Source organism: Agelaius phoeniceus, chromosome 1, assembly GCF_051311805.1.
Source record: "Agelaius phoeniceus isolate bAgePho1 chromosome 1, bAgePho1.hap1, whole genome shotgun sequence".
Taxonomy (NCBI): Eukaryota; Metazoa; Chordata; class Aves; order Passeriformes; family Icteridae; genus Agelaius; species Agelaius phoeniceus.
In genome coordinates this window covers 116,003,875-116,022,168 of record NC_135265.1, presented here as the reverse complement: position 1 = coordinate 116,022,168, position 18,294 = coordinate 116,003,875, and the positions used below count along the sequence as shown (strand labels likewise).

At 43.3% G+C, this 18,294-nt stretch overlaps 1 protein-coding gene across 3 annotated transcripts in view; it reads right to left on the bottom strand.

The window, feature by feature from the left end:
* FAM110B (family with sequence similarity 110 member B) overlaps nt 1–13,235 on the bottom strand; it is a 114,363-nt gene extending 101,128 nt beyond the window's left edge. Inside the window, exon 1 of one of the 3 annotated variants that reach the window (XM_054638867.2) lies at nt 13,090–13,235. The gene's annotated coding sequence lies outside the window, so the exon portion shown is untranslated. Of the gene's footprint in view, nt 1–12,570; nt 12,588–13,089 lie in introns of those variants that run through there. The other 2 variants (XM_077185810.1, XM_077185805.1) reach the window with 2 other exon arrangements.
* Between the last annotated feature and the right edge of the window lie 5,059 nt (nt 13,236–18,294).

Here is an 18,294-nt window from a genome sequence, read left to right as displayed (position 1 = left end):
GGAATACGTTTCACTGGATGCCCAGCTCAGTCTGCCTTGTCACCAGCCTGTTCAGCACCCTTCAGAAGATGTGGGAGAGCAATGCTGCAGCTCAGAATCCATGGACAACCTCTCCAAGCACAGGGCAGGGCAAGAGTTTGAGCCCAGCCCACCTGCTAAGGACTACATTCCTACCATAGCTAACAGTCCTCAGAGGAGCTTCTCCTTTGGATGCAGACCATGGACTGGAACTGCTTCCCCAGATTCAGTCCAAACCAGCTGTATAAATGGAAAGCTCATCTAGAAAATTAGATAATTTAAGACTTTAAAAAAAACCAATATTATTTGTATGTGGACACATGTAGACACCATCCTGTTACAGAAAGAATACCAAGGGATTGAGAGGAGGATTCAGTCTTCTGTCTCCAAGATGACTCAAGATCACCTGCAGACATCCACATAACATTTCTCGACTGTTGAGGAATGTTGCAGATCCCAGAGTTAATGGAGCACGTCAGAAACCAGATCAACTCCTTTTCCCCATCTCACGCATGCATGCTTTCCTGAAAACGTTTTTTGTGTATTCTGATCCTGTTTAATGTGAAGGATTTATTATTTCTCTCTATCTAAGATGCAAAATCTCAACTATGACCTGTGAGTGCTCTGCAGGGCTGAATTCCTGGCACAGCATCCAAGGAATCATCTGTCATTCTCCTGTTAAGAGCCTGTCACAGAACTAGAGACACCAAAGGATCCAGCAGGGATGGCCAGGTAGATCCTGTGTTCCAACCCAGAGGCCAGCCATGCCCTAATCCAGGAGAGAGGCAGGGCAGGCCATGTCCCATGGGCTCCTGCAGGAAGCCTGAACTTGGGGCACAGCAGGGAGGCTCTGTGCTTTCCAGGAGCTGCCTCTTCCCAAGATCATTGGGAAGCACAGCTGCAAGGTGCACCCTGCCGCCAGGACAAGCCCAGCACGTGCATCCTGCCTTCAAGATGGAAAGGAGGACTGAGGAATGACTCTGCCCAAGCAGGCCCTTGGCCTCTGCCTGGCTGCAGATGTGTCTCCATGAGCTGCCTTTACAGCAGGAATGGGAAAAAATGGCATCAGATGGTGGCTATTTTGATAACTACCCACCTATCACAAGTACCAGTCTCTAGCTAGAATTACTGTACCAGGTACCAGCTCATCTTTTCCCTTTTTACTTGAATATCCACACCCTGGAATGTACATAGGAGTAAATTAAGGCACTTGTATTATATAGGTCATGTCCTGGCCTGTTCATCTCCATACATTAGCATACAGGTAAAAGTACAACAGACATCAAAATTGAAGCATTAATGGTTAGCTCAAATACACATCCTAGGCACTGTTAGAAGGAGGGGAAAAAAAAACAACTAAAAAAAATTTAAGACAACAGAAAAGTAACAACAGAGACAGTAAGGCGGTACTTCATTTGAATCTTTTTCCCAATAAAATTTTCCCTTGTGAACACTTAGATGTATTTTATTAGTAGACAACATAATAAACCAGACATCTTAATTTTATTTCACTTTACATTTTGTACACAGTCAGGCTGAAGACCAAATACATAAATCAAGGTAACTCTGATCTGTCTTGAAATGTGCTTTTAAATCATCTGAAAATTATGTACATGGTTTCCATGTAGAATACATCTCTTTTCATGAGCACGTATCACCTTTTTTCCCAAGTCAGAATAGAATTGGTTAAAAAAAACCATCATGTAATTCAGAACACATAAGCAGGTATGTTCTGTTATTTCCCATCAAGGAAAGTTCTCCTACACTTCAAGATCCCAAAGTCTGTGAATTTGTGATCAGAGATATCACAATATTTAAAAAAAAAAGAGAAACTGGGCAACAACTCAATGGCACACTCCTTCCACTGTCAGAAGCCTTTAGAGGTGCCAAGCACAGAAGCCACAATTAACTCGGCCATACTCTAGCATTGTAATTCCCTCCTCCAGATCCAAGCTCTGCCTCTTCTTTACCCTTGGAGAACACCCACTGTAGGTGCCAGTGAAGCTCACAGGGCAGTGACCACAGAGTTTCTGACATTCCCATTTACACTTCTATTAATTGCCATGTCAATGAGTTAGTTGATCATTGAAAAAAATTGTAAGAGCTGATCAACTTGGTGAACAAGATATACCTCACTTCAGTTCTGTTTATCTTGTTGTCAGTTTATCTTGTTGCCACAATCTTAGCGATTATGAAAAAGTGAGTTCTGACACTGACTTGAGAAAAATCCCAGCCTAGGAAAAATCCCTGCATTTCTGCGAAACTCTGCAAAACAACTTCAAAGAAGGAAAGAAAGAAAGAACTTGTGCCCATGTGACTGCTCTACAGAAGAACAAGAGGCCATTATCTCCACCCCAACATATGAGTTATTCTAATAACACTTAAAGTGAATTTTAGGAGTTTGGCATTCTATATACTGCCTATTAAGAGGAGAAAGGTATTAAGGAAACTATGGAAAACACATAGTTGCAACTCCAGAACTATAATGCAAAAAGGATACACGGAGGACTATTTTATTGCTTCTTTCAGCTCAGTATGTTATGGTACTAAATTACAGTTCATTAAAGCCAGACTTCATGGGGATTGTCAGCACTCTTCTGCCTGGTTCAATGTCAAGAGCAGCTGACATAATTTTCAAATATAAAAACATGGCTTTCACAATTTGCACTAAGCTGAATGAAGTATTCCATGAAAGCAAATCACACTGATTAAGGAACAGGTTTTTTTGCTTCTCATTAGAAGTTCAGCTTTAAATTAGTAAAAGTTCAAGACATGGGAAAGACGTAGGAGAAAGACTGGAACCTCACAGCAGGCAGCTTCACATTAGACAGTGCCTGTATCCCAACTACCATAATACAAGATGCCTCCTTCCTTCATGCCCAGCTCACACAGCAATTCCTTCAGCCTTGAACCTGCAGCAACATGTGACAGCCTCTGGCCTGCAGAGCTGCAATACTAACCATCTCCACTGCAAGGACTTTTTGGATAGCAGTCTCTGTCCTTCCAGTCTTCACCTTGCTGTCCCAGCTCAGCTGCAGCACCTACAGGGAACAGTATTTTCAGGGCAAGTGTTCTGGGCACACAGCAAACTGGAACAAAGAGAGTGAGCATGGATCTGTCAGGTAGGCAGCTCCTCTACTCAGCATCTATGCTGATCCCCTCTGAGCAAAATATACAACACCATCCTGCTATTCATCAGAAAAGCAAGCCCTCCTGTCACTAGTAGCACTTGATTAGCCTTGACCACAACAACAGCACAGGAGGCAAATACTCCTCTGTGCTCTCTGGCTCAGTAGCACAGCCCACACAATCCAGCAATGTATACGTAGGAGGTGGAGTGTGAGGATCTGATTTCATACTGGGGCAAGGCACCTTGTAAAAAAATCTTTTCAGCAACAGTCACCCAGAAGTAATATGGAAATCAAATTAGTTGACTGCAACAACCTAAACAGCATCATTTGATACATTCATAGAGGTTCTTGGATAATGAATGTTTAGAAGGAGAAATCCTATATTTTATTGAACTCAGCATAGATGGAGGACAGGGCCTCTCCCTACAGCTTTTGCCTACTGCATTTTAGGGCAAGTAATGAAAACATTAATGCAGCTTAGCCAGCAAAGCACAAGTTAATTCAGCTTCTATCTCTCCAAAGCCTATAATTCTCTGGTCTAGTCTTCATGATGAGCACTTAAAAATGTTTCAGATATAAGATGAACATCCATATAATCATCTCTGCACATGCCTGTTTATGAGAGGTATGGATGCTACTCCACAAGACACTGCAGAGCACACAGTTCTCTTCCCAGGCACTGGAAGCACAAGCAGCTGTACTTGCAAGGTTAGGATATAAAAAGGAAGCCCAGGAAATGACATGGAGGTTTCACCAGGACACTATGGCTAAGCCAGTCATGAGGACACAGCTGTTCACAGCTGCACACACATGGAAGCCCAGCATGAGCTATAAAGTTGACACAGCATGGGCTTTGGGGACAGAAGGGGGACATAGCAATGCAGGACACCAACAGAGGGAACATCAAGCAAAATTCAAGAGCTGCTTAAGATGGGAGGTGCCAGTGGAAGCCAGGGAGGCCACCATACTCCTAATTCTCCATATAATGCTTACAAAGGGGTCTTCCAGGACAGTCCTGTACCAATGCTTTTAGCCCAGTGTCTGATTTCTCACTCTTCAGCAGATAAGCCCTTACCTCCTGGTGTTAAGGGAGGCTGCCTCATTTTTTCATTCACCTGCAGCATTTACTCAGAAAATTTTTCTTCATCCTTGATCCCTCCAGCCTGCATAATAATACAGGTGATCAAGAATAGTAGGCCACTGACTCAATTTTGCATTTTTATTAAATTTGGCAGAAAGTCTGCTGCAATAATCTTGTTCTAGCCCATCAGCACTCTGTTCTTAAGTATATATTCTGGATAAAGCCCATGCAGACAAACTAGCAGGGTGATATTTCACATAATTCTTTGTCTTCCTGGCCCAATCTCTCATTTAACTCATGTTTGCTGCCAGTTTCCAGGTTTCTAGGTCAGGAGATGGTGTTTCACACAACTGCCTAGTGTGCCAGGATGGATGGCTCCACAGCTGGGGCCACAGCATCAGAACAGCACCAAGGTGTACAACCAAGAGACTTTTAGGAATAAACAGTGTCAAAAAATAAAATCAGAAAGGCCAAGGAGCAGTTGATAGTCCCACCTCTTAGAACTACAAAATACCCATTTAAAATTCCACTTCCAAATGTGAAGAAGCTTCCAGAAGGGTGTGCAGCAAATTACTGCCCTGGATACTACCAATTTTATCTATGCTGAGTGAAAACCATTTGTCTATTTGTGTGCATTTCTGCAATTGCACTTTTCATTCATTAAGATGAGAAATTGCTTTTTTTATGCAATCTGCCACTATTCAGATAGCAAAACAAAGTAATGTCTGGTGGCAAGCTTGCTGTTTTTGGCTTTAGAAGGGTGGGGGGTTTTTTCCCTCTCTTCCTGTGAGAGGAAAGCTTTTCCCAAAGGATTCAAGCAATTTCATAAAACAAATGTAAAAACAAAGACACTTTTGTTTAAGGACTGAAGGGTTTGTTTTGGTTTAAGGGAGATTGAGAGGAAAGGAAGAGAGAAATTATACTGATCATCTTTCAATTAAACAGGGGGAAAAAAAAGTTCTCAGTCCTAAAAGAAATTTGTGTGCTAGCACAAACTTGCTATAAGAAACAGGCCATCAGAAAAAAAATCAAAATTTATTTTTTCAATAAATAAATGTATTTTAGTCACAAGTGAACACCTCAAATGACTACAGCAAAGATCAGAGGAAAACAAAAATAAAGAGAACATTGTGTACTCCTATACGGTATGTTTCATTAGAGTCAGTGTCTCTTTTTCCTCATAGTCTATCAAACAGAAAGAAAGGGGCACAAGGGGGAAAGACCTGAAATCTGTAATTTTAAATACACAAAGATTTGGGGGATTCACTCAGCTAGAAGTTCTGAAGCTCAGCCTAATAAGCATCATTTCATTTGCAGGGAATAGGACCCAATATTACAACAGGAGTAAACCCCAAACTTGCACAGAAAACAGTGCAAGACAGCAAAGCAGCAATAAATAAAGACAAAATTAACTAGAACACCTGAAATCCTTCAGTAAAGCATGCATGAAGGCATTGCAGGAAGTCTGAATAAGCAGGCCCTCCCATCTGCAATGCTCCCCAAGCATTTGTACAAACACACTGCAAAAATCACACATGGAACTGCGATTCCAGTTTCTGATTAGCAGATATTAATTAATAAAATTAACTGGTTTATCAGTAAGTCCCTACATATTGTATCAAGTTTTACTATGTAGAGAGACTATCACAAGTGATCTTCAGTGACAAAACAACATCTATCCAAATGGAGCAAAAGAAAACCATGAAGTTCCATTCACACTGCCTACCATTTAAATTCATTCAGGATTGACACTCACTGCAATTATCACTGAACACCCAAACTAACACACTGGAACAACCCAACAGTAATAAAATTCAGCAACATTGCAGCTCAGAAAGGCAAAACAACACAGATAATATGAATCTAAATATTAAATGCAATTAAATACAACATGCACATGGAACGTGTCACATTACTTATCGTACTTACACGAGCAATTTACAAATGTTAGTAATAAATATGCAATTTTCAAAATATAATCTTGAAGTATGTGGCTGCATGTGACAAAAGTGACAAAAGGTTCTTAAGCACGATTTTAAAAATGGTCCAAACCCACTGGAGTTAGACAGGAAAACAAATAACAGATTGACAAACATATCACAGCAACATTAAGTTTTATATATATAAAATAAAGTAAAATAAAATTCATATTATCATCATCACCATCATCTCAAAAGTGTTCTAACCAAGCATTACTTAAATGATTCTCCTCCATCCTAATTCAAACTGCATATATCTATATATGCACATGCATACATGAGGAACAGCTTCCTTGTGGTTGCCTGACCTCCCAAGTAGTAGCACTCACAGATTAACTTGTCAAATAGAGAGAGACAACATACAAAGGTCATTACAAATCCAAAGGTCTGGGTCCACTCATGAATTTGGGTAGTTACTTAAAACAGACTTGTCTAGTACTGTGGAGAGGCACTGGATGAAGAAGACAACTCAGACAATACTCAACTCAATTATTATCTTCCCTGTCCAGTAAAGCCTTAAAACATTTCCTCCCATTTTTTAATGCAGACTTTTCCAAGACCTCAAATTGTAACAGGAAATTATTTGAGTGATTTTTGTTTTTAAAGAACACAGCAAAGCATCAAGAGACAAGTGCTTTGCTCTTTGATTTGCTAAAGACTCTTTGAATTTAGGTTTAATCTCTCCCTTGTAAACGTGAAAAAACTTTTCCACCACATTCATTAATATCTGGGACTTGAAGGCTGTCAAATGAAAGATGTTATAATGCCCACCACAGCCCTCATCTCATCTTTTTTAACTATACTTTTATTGCATAACAGGGCAATAGCAGTAAATGAAAAATAACAGTAAGCAAACAGCCTAATAATGCATGCTAAAAGCTACCAGGACAATGCGTTCAATTTTCCCTAGGATTGTCTAATTATTCTTCTGATGGCTCAACACAATCTTTTCACAGTTACTTCCTATGGGGCATGCTGACACATTGAGTTCATTATATAGCTCCTCTCTAAAGCAAAAAATACACAGGCAGTTAGAGCAAACACTTAAAATTCAATAGTTCAGATTTTTAATAAACTACATTGGAAGGGAGTTTACCACTGGATTATTTCTAAGGAAGTAAGACACCTGCCTTATAAATTCAAAACAAATAGTCATAAAGCAATATCAAGATATTCATCTTGCTTTCATATACAAACACACTCAAAGCACCTTATTTTTTCCATGCTTCTTCTCAGAATACATTCACACAGGTGACATATTCTTTTTTTTTCTTTTTGAAGTCATCTCAAAGCTTCCACAAGTTTCACTGGGTATACACAGACCAGCCACAGGACAGTTTATAAACCAAGAGAGACTGACACTATGACAAAGGTCAAACAAAGTCAACATAGCCTTCAAACCATACGTGCCATCTTTACACTTCCAATGGGGCACACATCTCTTCACGGTGAAGTCTTCAACGCTGTCACTAGAGGAAATGTGTCTCAACTGGCACACCTCATACCCCAATTTCTTCCCAGTGGTTAGGTTGCATTGGCCTTGGCATAGCTCAGCACCAGCACCTGGGTCAGGTACTGCAAAACAAAGCTGCAGACAAGCACAGGTCCCCCCAGCTGAGAGCCCCCACCATGGGTTTTTAACAGCTCTGCACTTCATCTACCCCATAAGGCTCTGCCCAAGCCTCTCCCCAGGGAGCCCCCTACCCCCAGGAGCACAGTCCCCAGCAAGAGGATGCAGCCAGTGCCATGAAACACTCCTAAGACCAGAGCGTATGAAATCAGGCAGAGGATAAACACAGGCACTCATTCGACAGGAGAACCCTTTTATTTATTTATGGGCGCAAGTCAGCCAACCTGACCTCCAGCCTGCATGTCCATTTATGCATTTTCTGTCCCACATATATTAATTCGTGATTATCTTAAATATTTTATGAGTTAAGCTTCATTCCACTCCATTATGCACTAAAAAGAGAACAAAACAGCTACTAATGTCATAGATAAGTGTTTTTACTTGCTATATATTCCATCCACCATCATGTGACTAGACAACACATGCTCCCCAAAAATAAGTGCTTCTGCTCATCACACCTCCTTTACTGAAGTAAAGTAAGTACTATTTCTGTTGATTAACTGTGAACACCAAAGCATAAAATATAACAGTTTCAGTTACCTGAACTGCTCCATTCCTGAACAGTCACACTTCAATACTTAGCTGGGACTCTGGATACATACAGCTAGGAAGGCATCCAAAATCTGACAGTAAGGAAACTCCTTTCAAATTCCCCATGCGCATTATTCTTGTACTCATCCATCAAATTACCCTTCTGTACATCAAGTTTTTAACCCAAAATCACAGATGAATCTTCAGTTTATGACCCTTCCTCTCCTCCAAGAATTTGCCCCAGGGAGCTTCTAAGCAGCTGCTATCTCCCATCTCTGCCATTACTAAGACACAAAAGCCGGAGCAGTTTAAGATTTGATCTCTCATCTAACTCCAGACTGTTCACACTACATGATCTTTGTAGCTTGGATGTCCATCTACATGTTCCACTAGGATTTAATATTTTCTGTACATAAGTGCCCAGAACTATGTACAGTATTTGACACAAAGTCACCCTAATGCCTTGCCTAATGACTTGTCTATCTTCACTGAAGAGCTCTTCCAGAGCACCATGTTTGCTCCCATTTCATGGTCAGTATCAAACAAGAACCATCCCTGTTTGACTATGTTGGTCCAGCCTTTTCCTCCAAACCTGTTTTAAGGCATGACTTGCCACCTGATAGCAGATGTGTTGTTAATAATCACTCAGTAAATAACTCTGCTTTTAGAGCTATTCAACTTCCTGACATTCCTATTGTTTCAGTCATCACAGACATTCAATTCTTCCTGTGCAATAATCCAACCCACCTCAGTGCTGACTACATTTCCCAACTTTGCCTCACCAGCAATTGTCCTTCTCATACAGTTATTTCAGCCAGTATGGTGAAGTAAAGACACCAGCTCCCCACTAATACAGATGCAGGGAGGGCATGAATAATTCCTTTATTCAGGCAGGCAAACTCATAATTTCCCCTTCAGGAGACACCTTTAGCTAAGCCTCACACTTCCAATTTAGTTATTTTTGGTGTATATACATGGAACTGAAGCCTTCTGCTCCTATTGTCTAGGACATTCAGTATTTAGCCAGTAATAATATGACTTTAGTCTCCCATGACCTAATTGTGGCAAATACATGATGCTCTTTATCCTGTTTTCCACTTAGCTTTATATACTTAATTACTTTTTCCATTCCAAATTTTTTCTAAATCCTTAAATTCTATTGTGACCAGAGTAAAAGGTGTGACGATATCCTTCTCTTCTCTTTTTAAAAGAAATGGAACTATACATCTTTTGCTGTCTTGCTATCACAACTGCTACCTTCAGCCTAACCAGTAACACCCAATTCTATTTTTTAACTTTGCTCCAGTGCCCTGCCCCACCTCTTTCAGAGCACAAAAGCAGAGACCCTTAGACTTAGTTTGACTGGGAGTAGACATAAGACATTTTTTCCAGTCATTTCCATTTGGCACCCTATCTTTCTCCCATATTCAAATCCTCATGCATATCTAAAACTAAACAACTAAAACAAGAAGCGCTAATTTTAGAGGTATCAAGCATTTTTCATACAGCCTGCTCCTCACAACATCATAGCCAAATTCTCTTCTGCTCTTTTTCTTTTTTTTTTCCCTCTCTTCATCTTAAATTTCTTCATCCTCTAGCTTTTGGCAGTTCACATGCTATCCCTGCAGTTTCTGCTCTCCAACAATCAATCCCCTCCTTTACTTCATTCCTTTTAGGTTTTCTGGTAACTTGCAGTATCTTATTCTCACAGCAAGGTCCCCAGCCCAACTTGGCAAGCTTTTCCTTCTCCTTAAAATGCAGTTTCCAAGCAGCTATTGTACCTTACACTTAAGACAGTCCAAGCTTTTTTTTTTTTTTTTTTTCAATTTAAACCTCCAAATCCTACAGGCCTTTAGCTCTGTGGACAACACAAACTAGTTCTTCTAACTTCTCAGAACTTGCCCTACTAAAATAAAGCTTCCTTGAAAGAAAAACACTTTGTAGTTGACATATACTTACCCTCCAGTTTAATTCAAAATTATTAACTTGTGGCTGATCAACACATGTGCTTAAGGCCTTATGGAAGGGAGCCATAATCTAGCAGCAGAAAACAAGACATACTGTTAGCCAGTGAGAGACCAGAGATGTTCCAGAATTCAAAGATACACCCTCTAGTTCTGGGCAGGCTGTAAACATAAGCCTTCATTTACTCTGCGTTCCACTACAATTAATGGCCAAAATCTACCCTATGATAATTCAGTGTACTGACATCTAACTTAACTAGTCAGCACTGGGAAACATACTTACAAGAGCACATTTGAGAAACACCTTCCCTTTACACACTAGCACACTATCCAAAATGAGCTCTGTAGCTTTGAGCAATCAAAATTTATTTGCAAAGTTGCGTCCTACAATTTGACTCAGTAAATCAACCTTAGACCTCCAGATTTTGAAAGAGAAGCAGGAACCTTTAAGAGAAAACCATCTCCTATCCAGTGGAAAACTGCACCTATATCAAATGCAGCAACAGCTGGCTCTTCAGCATGGTTACCACAAGCCTAAGAGGGGCAGACAAGGAGGGTGCAGGTGGCCAACTGCTACAACACAACACAGAAAGAGCCTCTCCAGCAAAGTGACAGTGAATGATCTCCACAAGAACCTGGAAAACATGGTTAACTCTCAACTTCAGCTTGTGATACAATTTGCTTAACATGGATGCACTGGCATGAAGGCAGTCCAGGCCTTCTGTGCAGCAGAGTGAAGTTGCTGGCACAGGCTATCAGTCCCATCGAGTCAGTAAATCACACTTAGCACCACATTCCCAGTATGCCTGCACCTACACGGCAGCGCACGCTGCCTGCTGCCTCCTGAAGAAAGCCAGAGGGGAAACTCAGTACCGCAGCATGAAATAGCAATGCTAAGTTACCAACCCACATGAAATGGGGGCCCTGAGAGGGCACACAGTTTTGTCAGCTCCAGCAGCCCCACAGCATGGCCAGGGCTGCCCACCATCCATGAAGGATTCATGGCGGTCTCTGCATCCACCTCCCTTGGCTGCCAACACCATCATGTTCATCTCCCCGTGGAGCACCTCCAGGCTGCTGGCGCCTTCCGCTGTCATGACCAGTCTCACCAGCTTAAGCCAAGCCTTTCCAGGTGTTCTGCCACCCTCCAAACTGGGGAGCATGGCACTGGACACCTTGAAAAAGCAAGTCATTGTTAGCCATGCACAAGGAAACAGCAGTCCTACCTTTCGCTCCAGAAGCGCTTAAAAGTGTTTTATCCTGTTAATTCTAGGTCAGTTGAACACACGTGTGGTATGGATTACACTGACCCTTTTAGAGCTCTCAACATTTTTAAGTAAGTAGGACACTTACCATTAGATGCCCATAAAGCTGCATACCTCCTGTACACCACACACCAAGATCTGCCAGTAGGCTTTAAGGAACAACTAAGGAATAGCTGCTTTATAAAGCATGGCTCTTATAGCACACAAGTACAAATGTGAAATAATTTATAAACGCCAAGTCTGACCCTGTACCACATTAAATCAATACAGGCGTTTTACAAAAAATGCCTGTATTGGATGAACTGAAGTGACCTTTGCAAAGCCACCTAACAAATCGGCACCAGATTTACAAACAGTGCAAGTATTTAGTACAGCTCAATACAGCTGAGTGATAAAAGGGTCTACATTAAGGATAAAAGTTGTCCTGATGTTTACAAAACACAACAACATTGTCATTGCAAGTGCAAAGAATATGTTTCATCCTTAAATACCTGAGTATCTAGAGACTTTAAACACGAGGAACAATCAACAAGCAAAGGACCATAAAATTCAAGCTTAAAAAGTTAACACTACGATTCACTGGAGATGTTAATTTGCCAGTGCCAAGTCTTTGCAAGTTTTAACCTTCTTCTCTGCACTATCAGCAGCCATACGTATTGGACCCCTAGACACAGATAATCCCATTGCTTTCCCTCCTTTTCACAGATGCCTGGCCTGAGCGAGGGAAGGAAGACGAACAGGGAAAAAACCCAACGCGTTAAAGTAAATTACCTCTTGGAGCAGCCTCCTTCCCTCGCCCAGCTAAAGTTTTCTTGGGGTCAGATTAGCACTCCGAAAGGAGAGCAGGCGCCAGCAGGCCCCTTGGCAGGCGGTGCAGTGACAGACGCGGGGCAGACCCAGGGGAGGCAGCCATGTGCTCAGCCCCGCATCCCCCCGAAAGGGCATCCCGGGAGGAAGTTCCCACTACGCACCGACTCGGGGAAATAACTCGGAGGAGTCCAACAGCTATCGCTTCCAGCGGCTTTCTCCTGGGCCATATGCCTTCCCCTGCCATTTAGCGAGGCGTTTCAGACAAGCCAAACCGCCCTACCCGCTCCGCCGCGAACCCGCTCGCGGGCTGGGGGTCGGAGCCGCCGCCCCGGAGGCTGGGGGCGCAGCCGGCTCGGCCGGTGGGGCAGCGCCCGCGGCACCCCCCGCACGGGGCTGCGCTCCGTCCCCACCGGGAGCTGCCCGCCGACCCCCGGCAGCGTGGCTGGGCTGGGCAGGGCAGGGCTGGGCGGCTCCTGCTGCAGCCCCCGGCTGGGGCGAGCCCCCGCCCGCCCCCGGGGCAGCGCGGCGCCCCAGCTCCGCTGCAGCCCCTCGGCCAGACACCCGCCGGGGCTGGCAGCGCGGGGTCCCGCCCGCCCCCTCCCGGGGCCGCCCCGAGCCAGCGGGGGAGCCACCGGACGGAGCCACTTTCGGCCCCGAGCCGAGCCGCGCCTCGCCCTTACCGTCCTGGGCAGCGCGGCGCGGGAGCCCCCGGAGAGGAGCGAGGCGAAGCCGCGGAGAGCCGCGAGGAGCCGGGGCCGAGAAAGGCAGCGCCGCCGCCGCCGCGAGGAGAGGGCGGAGGGGGCGGGGGATCGGCGGCGGAGGGGAGGAGACGGGGAGGGCCCAGGCCGCCGGCAGCCGCCCGCCAGCCGCGCAGCCGGCGCTTCCTCCCGACGCGCTGCCGAACCGAGCCGGGCTGGGCCGGGAGCCCGGGGCGGGCGCTGGGCTCGCCCCTTGCCCGACCCGCGGCGCACAAAGGGGACCCGGCGCTGCCGCCTTTGTTCGGCCGAGCGGCGCCGGGAGGGGAAGGCGGCGCGCTGGGCGCTTCTCCCCCGCGGAGATTGTTCCTCCGGCACTGGCAGGCGCGGACCAACTTCACTGGAGTTAATTTGGGTCTGTGATGAAAACTCCTCCACCTGTGCCAAGCGCTGCTCGGCATCCAGCACTAAAGTCAGCCTACGCGCGGTGCTTCAGCTGCCTGTTTATGCCTCAGGAGCTGACTGGTGACTCCTGGTAAATTAGGGGGGGGAGTTTATTGCTCAGGGTAGATGGCATCGCGAAGATTGTTGTCTTAGTATCCTGTGCTTGGCAGCAACCAAGAAGCATTGAAAAACGAATTTCAGATATACCTTTTGCCCCATTGTCTGTGGTAGGTCACAGATCTTTCAAACGTAGCCACACATATAGACCTACATGTCCAATTAACGTACCTTTCTTAAAGCTTTTCTTTTTTTTTCTTTTACACCATATTTTAGTGCTCATCCTATAAATCTCCTCCAAGCTTACTGATTTAGTCATTCAGTTCAGGTACCTGAGGTTAACACATGCAGTTTTGTCACACCAGTTAAAACAGTAGAAGTGGGAGAGTTTCCCCCCATTCGCATCTAACTTAGAAGAAACTGACAGCAATACCCTTCTACGAGGCCTTCTCTGAAGCAGAGTTAGACTTTAGTCCTTTGCATAGAGGTGGAATGAGCAGTCACTGTATAGCCACAAGTGGACTCTTAAGAAGGCAGCACAAAAGTGGACTACCCTAGGGTTGTTATAACCAGGAGTAAACTCTAAGCAGCCTCCTTTAAAAGGTCTTTTCACATAATGTTCATTAAGCCCCAGCAGTTAAAAGATCCCACCTGGGAGCTCTCACTATGCAGAGTTCTGCTTCCCAGACTGAGAGGGGCAGAGCAGCACAGCGCTTTAGATGCTAAGCCCACTCCTCAGGTTTAGTACTAGGCCATGTTGCATTTTTGTGCTCCAAAGAAGCAGATGATTTATCAGTTCCCCTAGCTAATTAGCTAGAAATTTTCTGCATGGTCCATGAGGTATGTGAGGAAGGAGAGGAACCCATGGCATGTGAGCTTTTCTGCATTACCCACACAGACCTTCTGCTTCCTATATGTGTTAGCATAGCTGCATCAGAAAAAGGGAATGAAAAGTATGTGAATTTGAACCTTTACTCCTGTAGCTGTGTTGTGGGGGGAATAATTTTTTGTTTTATCTTAAAATTAAAAAATTATGTGCTTGGGGGTGAAAAGTCTGAAAATGTAAAACAGTGTAGTAAGCATGAAGAAGCCTGCCTAAGACATTAATAAAGCCAGTGTGCTAGAGATGTAAGATACATCCTAGGTGCTATTGAGATCTGTTTGCTGCATTATGCACTAGGGCCAGAAGCCAACCATCAGCCCTGCAGTGTGTGCTGAATGGAGCCTCTGCCACACAATGCCATAGTCATTTGTCACATGTCCAATCCACAGGCATCCCACCTCTTGCGGCCAACTTTTACAGGATGTGCATTGTGCCCTTCATTCTTTAGGCTGGATGTATGTAGTAAGGGGAGGAATAAGTAAATGCAACTGTAATGTGAAATTAGATGACATGTTCTGGCCAGAAAATTTCCCAATTCCTAGTCAAAACAGTGGCTTATCAATATTTTAACTTCAGATCAATATGCAGACATTTGCTAAAGCCTTGGTGCATGTATAGCAGTTCTGTTCTGCCCTTTCTGACAAAACAAGAACTATGGAGTTGTTCCTTACACTACTACCTGGTAAGCTTTTCATGCCCAGAAATCAGATGATGAACAGCTTTATTAAATTATGCCACACTGTGCAGCTGCTGCCTCTAGGAAGAAGTATGGAATAATACAATTAATGCCTCACCTTTTAATATAGCTATCAAAATATGATCTTTGTTTTCACTGTCAAGACTAGTGACAGAAGCCCCAGCCAGATGACCAACCCATTGAAGGAGTGGTGAGAGGTCCTCCCAGTTGAGAGCAAGCTGTAGCCTTGAGCTCATCGTGAATGCCCATGGACTTTGTCACGTGCCAGATCCCTTTAATGAAACCAGCACCCTGGCCCTATGATGACATTTAAGGCTGCATTAAATGATTGTCTTCCTACACAAACCTTTGTATTTTAAGGCACTATAACCCTGGATTTATAAATCATATCTAAGACAGGAAACTAATTGTATAAACATGCATGTATCCAATTAAACTTGGTCAGTAGAGCTGCTAAATAGGAGTAAAAATTGTACATTAGAAGTTGTGTTGTCTGGAACTAAGTCAAGAACCCCTGGAAATGAACATAAAATTATCACATTCCAGGCTGATTTCTTCTTTGTGCTTTCCAAATAACAGATTATTAAAAAATGAAATAATCCTCTCAGTCCATTAAAATATTTCACAACTTTCGAAAGGTTTTGAGATAAAAAAATTAAAACCCCGCCTATTGATCATAACTCTCTTCCAAAATCCATATTCTTGTAAGACCAAGAATAAAGCATTTATTGCTCTGATCAATTGGTTTACTCAGAAACAGCTGACACCACTTAAAATTGTGTTAATTAACAAAGGTTCTCAAGGTCCAGTTGTAATGCAGACAAGCTGTGTCCACCTTAAACAGAGCCTCATTATTGTTCACGCTGCTTGAATCTGCCATTAATAGTAAGTCTCCATCTTACAGCTGCTGCTAAACCTAAGGCCTGCTTGCATTCAAAGAGGATTTCAGTTCTAGTTTGGCACAGTATATGCTATTCACAAAGTCACCTGTAACTGTAAGAATGACTGAGAACAAAGCCACTCATTTTCCACTTGTTAGCTCTAAAATCCCTGCTGTGGAAAGTTTGGGGTTTTGATATGTCTTCCTTGTGTAGACTTATGTGTAATGCTCAAATACAGCAAAAAATGCAGACTGCTGCCTGAATTACTGCAGCACTCAGGCTGAATAAGCCATAGCAATTCAAGAGTGGTGCAGCCTTCCTAGCTGCCCCTACCCCTGTAAGGGTGGATGACATTTATCCTTGTAAATATTCTCTCCACTCTCCCGACCAGGAGGTGTGAGCTGGGGTCAGCCACAAGCTCAGCTTGTTACAACAACAGGTTACAAACTGTAACCTGCAGCAGCTACCCCTTCACCCTCCTCACAAAGTATTTTAGTGTACCCAGCATTGGTTAAATCCATTAGTGAGGCATGTGCATGATCTCTGATGGTCAACCTGGTCTGACTGCTCCGACTCTCCAGCCATCACCTCAGCTGTGCCTGCTGAGGTGGGAGTGAGCTGGCCAGACAAAACACTGCTTTAGCCATCACAGCTGGATCAGCCCTGGTCTGCACATTACTGAGTTGCATGCACACATTCAACAAAGCTCAGTGAGCAATATTTCACAAAAAACATGGCTGGGTTCTCTAGTCCTGTATTTACTCTGGATAGTATTATATAAGTTTGGGTTTTTTTTACTTAGATCATAAGCTTTGTAAGAATACTTGTGAGCAACATGTTACTCAGGCTATAAATGGTGCAGGTATTTAGGAGTGCTTGGAAAAGTGTTTTCTCAGTACTGTGTGAAGCAGGGGGCTGATGACAATGGAAAGGTGTTAGTCATGCGGGCCCATTCTTCTGGTGCTCAGTAAGAGGGAGAAACAAGCCAGAAATCTCCTCCTCAGCTTCATGAAGATCTCAGCACTACTTGGAATCATATAATGGTTAATGTTGGAAGAGACCCTTAAGGTCCTTGAGTTCCAGCCCCACTGCCATAAGCAGGGACGCCTTCCCATAGACAAGGTTGCTCAGAACCCAGTCCAACCTGGCCTTGAAAATTTTCAGGGATAGGAACCTGTTCCAGTGTTTCACCACCCTCACAGTGAAAAATTTCTTCCTTATCTAATCTAAACCTACCCTCTTTCAGTTTACGGCCATTACCCTTGTCCTATCTTTAGGACTGTTTATTTTCCAGTTTTGGAAGGTGTGTGGAGGTAATGCCAGCCAAAATGAAGGAACTGAAAGATGTGAGGCCATGACTGTGTCACTTGACATTCTGCCTCAACCCATGCAAGCAGAGAAATAAAGACACGTCTGGTCCTGTTTCCTACATACACCTACTTAGAGAACACAGACCCATTAAAGCTGAGCCAGACAGATATCTTTTCTTTAATTAGCTTGTCCTTTTAAGAGTCCCAGGAAAATTATTATAAGAAATGCCATATGATTGCCCAAGAACAAATGAGATATGCTTTTAAACACCCTTTATTACTAACATTGCATAAGCATTCCAACAATCAAATCTAACAGTTTGTTATCACAGTTGCAATCCCTTTGGCTTAGTAGCAGCAAGATGAATAGCATGTCATATCTCTTATCAGCAAATAGCTGCCTGCCTTTGTAAACAAAACTGTCAAGACTGATTCTCCATACACATTTGCAAATTATACTCATTGGTTATGTGTCTTGTGGCATATTTAGTGTGCTGCCAAGGGAATGCTACCCTCTCATCAGTTTTATATGTTACCAAAATCATAATATTGTCAAGGAACAGGTAGGTACCTTCCCATCTGTGGCTTGATTTCACCAATGTATCCTACAGATCCCTGATGAAAAACCTACTTATTATCTCATTTAGAAATATTCAAACCTAGCATGTAAATGAGAAATAAATGTGATGTTCTGATATTCAGCCTGCTCCAAAGAGCCCTGTGTCCTCATCCCAGCACCAGCACTTTACTTACTGTCTGTCCAGAAGGAATTCAATTTCTTGTCTCAGTTTAACTGTATGCAATATGATAATATCACTTATGAAGTAATGGAAGAGAGTAAATTAGTTGTAGTGTGTACCCTGTGCTCTAAGGATATAGAGCAAAATATGAACTTATACTATAAGTTCAAACCCCCCC